Genomic DNA, 4,187 nt, shown 5'->3' on the forward strand with positions numbered 1-4,187 from the left:
ATATGTTTTAGCATTTTCTTCCAAGTGAATTTTATGTGTACAAATTAAAGGATTCATACCTTTTATATCTTTCAAAGTCCATCCAATTGCATTTTTATATTTTTTAAGTAATTCAATCAAATCTTCTTCTTTATTTGGCAAAAGAGTGGAAGAAATTACAACAGGAAATGTTTTATTTTCACCAAGTACTACATATTTCAATTCTGATGGTAAAACTTTTAATTCAAGTTTTGTATTAACATCTTCTTTAAAATTATTTTTAGACTCGAAACTTTCTATTGAAAAAACTTCAAATTGTTGATTTAAGTTTTCTTCTTGTATATTTTCTTCCACAATTGTTTCAATTTCATTATCATATTCATTTTCATTAATACTTGGTTGTTTACATAAATTGAACACATTAAGTTCTAGAGTCATATTTCCAAAAGACAATTTCATTATTCCATTTCGACAATTAATTAGAGCATTTGAAGTTGCTAGAAATGGTCGTCCCAATATTACTGGAATTTCATTATGTACTTCTATTGGTTGTATATCCAAAACAATAAAATCTACAGGATATATAAATTTATCAACTTGAACCAACACATCTTCTACAATACCTCTAGGTATTTTGATTGACCTATTCGCCAGTAAAAGAGTAACAGAAGTGGGTTTAATTCTCCTAAATTAAGTTTTTCATAAACTGAATAAGGAAGTAAATTCACACTTGCTCCCAAATCCAACAAAGCTTTTTTAATTTTATTTTCTCCAATAATACATGAAATTGTTGGACAACCAGGATCTTTATATTTTAAACTAGAATTATTTTGAAGAATAGAACTTACTTGTTCAGCTAGGAATGCTTTTTTCTTCACATGCAATTTTCTCTTCACAGTACATAAGTCTTTTAAAAATTTTGCATAAGAAGGTACTTTTTAATAGCATCTAATAATGGAATATTTATCCTCAATTGTTTAAAAACTTCATAGATATCAAAATCATTTTTTTGTTTTTTATGATTTGTTAATGCATGAGGAAATGGTGGAGGTTTATTTGAATTATTTACTATTTCAGATGATTTATCATTCACCATATTATTCTTAAAATTTAAGGTATCATCATTCTCAAAAGTATCAGGATTATCATCCTTACTCTTTGATTTTAAATGATCCTTGTTTTCATTACTATATGGATCATTAACTATTTTACCACTTCTAAGGGTAATAACAGATTTTATTTGATCAATATTTTCATTTTTTAATTCTTGATTTTGATTTTTAGGATTAGGTTGAGGTTGAGATGGAAATTTTCCTTTTTCATGAATATTAAGTGTAGATGCAAATTTTGCAAGAGTTTCTTTCAAGTCACTCATAGATTGACTGTTTTGAATATGGATAGACTCTTGCTTTTGGATAAATGCATGAATTACATCTTCAAAGTTTTTTTCTTGGAGGTGTAACATAAGGAATATAACCTTGATGATTTTGGTTATTTTGAAAATATTGTTGTGACGGTTGTGCATTATTATCATTTCTCCAACTAAAATTAGGATGATTTTTCCATCCAGGATTATATGATGGTGAAAAAGGATCTAGTATTGGTTTTTTGTAATTGTTAACATAATTTGCTTGTTCATGGAGACATTCTTTAAATGAAGGTAATGTTGGACAATCTTTTGTAGCATGATCATGTGTATCACATATATGACAAACAATTTCTTGAATACTTTTTAGTTGACCACTCTTTTTCGTTTCTAATGACTCAATTTTTCTTGCTAAAGATGCGAGTTTAGCTTGAATATCTATATCATCTTTAAGATTATAGATACCACCCCCATTTGTTGAATTATTGTTTTTAGTTGTTGGTGGTTCTATTGTGCCTATATTATCCCAATTTTGAGCATTTTCTGCTAATGAATCCAGATATTCCATAGCTTCATTTGGGTTTTTATCTTCAAAAGTTCCATTACACATGAATTCTATCATTTGCCTATCTTTAGGTATTAAACCTACATAAAAGTGAGAAACTATTCTCCATGTTTCAAAACCATGATGTGGGCATGTATTAAGTAATTCTTTATATCTATCCCAACATTGATAAAATGTTTCTCCTTGTTTTTGAGAAAAAGTTGTAATTTGTTTTTTAAAAGCGTTTGTTCTATGGGAAGGGAAAAACTTTTTGAGAAATTGTTGTTGCATTTCTTCCCATTAACTTATTGAACTTGATCTTAAATTTTGTAGCCATGTTTTAGCTTTATCTTTTAAAGAAAAAGGGAAAAGCTTTAATCGAACTATATCCATGCTACAATTTTGATCATTATAAGCGTTACAAACTTCCTCAAATTCTCTTAGATGCAAATATAGATTTTCAGAATCTAAGCCATGAAAATTTGGTAAAAGTTGAATAATTTGAGGTTTAAAGTTGAAATTAGATGCATCCGGAGGAAAAACTAAACAAGATGTGGCACTAGTTCTAATAGGGTTCATATGGTACCTAAGTGTTCTTAATTGATCATGTTCTTGATTATTATTATTATTATTGTTATTAATATTATTATTATTATTATTATTATCATTATCTTGATTATTTGAATTATCATCCATGTTTAAATTATTTTCAGAAACTCGAATAAGTCTACCACTTTTTTTTCGACTCCAAATACTCGTACAAAAAAAAAAAAACAACACAATACTTATCAATAAAACATAATTAACAAATATAAACTTAATTTATACCTCCCCGGCAACGGCGCCAAAAACTTGCTACTACTTAAATAATAATTCACCCAAGTGTAAGTTGTCTGCAAGTAATATATTTCGTAAGTACGAGATCGATCCACAGAGAGGTTATTTTGAGTTTAAATTTATTAATTTATAGATTACCAAATGCAATAATGAAGTTTACAAATTATAAATTTTGTCAAGGCTTGAGGATTTATTCTTGGTTTATATAATATTGTTTAACTAAAAGTAAAACAAAAGAAACCACCATAAATAATGGTTCCAAGAAAATTAAGCACATACATAATATAAAATAGTTCCCACTATAGAAAATACCGAATTAACCGATATTTTATATATGGTACCTATGATTATAATTATAACTATATAAATAATTGCATAAAGTAAATGTTAGATTAAATCATTGTATTTCATTTAGAACAACCGGCAGAGCCACGCTATTGCCTAAATGAAATATATTGATTTAATAAGTTAATTGCAGTAAAGTAAAAGTTAGTTGCGATAGAGTAAATGTTAGTTGCGGAAAAGTAAAAATTAGTTGCGAGAAAGTAAAAGTTAGATACGAAAAATAAAAGTTAGTTGCGATAAAGTAAATGTTAGATTGTTAGATGTTAGTATTAAATCATAATATTTCATTTAAAACAACCGGCAGAGCCACGCTGTTTAGGATCGAAGTTGAGTTTAGAGGGGGGGGGGGTGAATAAACTCTACTCGTTTTTCGTGAGGATGAAGTACTAGAATCCTGTTAAGGATAGTAGTTGGTCTTGTGAGAAAACTTTCACCTGATTACAGTAGAATGTGCGGAAATAATCTGATGAAGTAGTTGAAAAACAATAAAGCAGTAGACAGCAGTTGTTTATGGAAGTTCGAAGATAAACTCTTCTACGTCTCCCCTTCTTCTGTTTCCAGAAGGTATAACTAAAAGACTTTGGATATTACAGTACAACACTTGTACACACCCACTTCAGAAGGACTTACACCTCAGCCTACTGAAACTCTTAGTTTCTCAACTTTACACAAATGTGGAACACAAAGTTCTGAAAAGACTCTTTTCAGATTACAGACTCTTCTGATAAAATATTGATGTAGTAAAGAGTGTGACGAGTGTAAGAATTAGTAGCACAAGATGATCTTTAACAAGATCAGATATAAGCTGTGAAGCGTGTGCTACTTTTCTTTGTGTTGAACTTGACAACGCTCAAGAATGAATGATATTTTTCTGATAAGAGAGTAGCTTTGTTCCTTGAAAAATGATATTATGCGAAGTGTCGTGTCGAACAAGGATTTGATCCAAGTATATATAATCGACTGAGTTCAACGTTCATAAACAGAGAAGTCTTCAGATAACTGATACAATCAGCTTTATTACCGAAATAGGTTCCTGCAGAAAAGCTATAAAACAATCAGTCTTGTTTTATACTCAATTGGGTAATATGCATTAAATGACTCCTTATAGTATTTAAT

The 4,187-nt window shown here is 28.9% G+C and overlaps 1 non-coding gene across 1 annotated transcript; it reads left to right on the forward strand.

Moving 5' to 3' along the window:
* The first annotated feature begins 2,025 nt into the window (after window positions 1-2,025).
* On the forward strand, window positions 2,026-2,134 carry LOC140806434 (small nucleolar RNA R71). The gene has a single exon (XR_012112509.1). It is a non-coding gene; the product is annotated as a small nucleolar RNA R71 (small nucleolar RNA).
* Window positions 2,135-4,187: the final 2,053 nt, after the last annotated feature.

The sequence above is a fragment of the Primulina eburnea genome, chromosome 11, assembly GCF_022965805.1.
Source record: "Primulina eburnea isolate SZY01 chromosome 11, ASM2296580v1, whole genome shotgun sequence".
Lineage (NCBI taxonomy): Eukaryota > Viridiplantae > Streptophyta > Magnoliopsida > Lamiales > Gesneriaceae > Primulina > Primulina eburnea.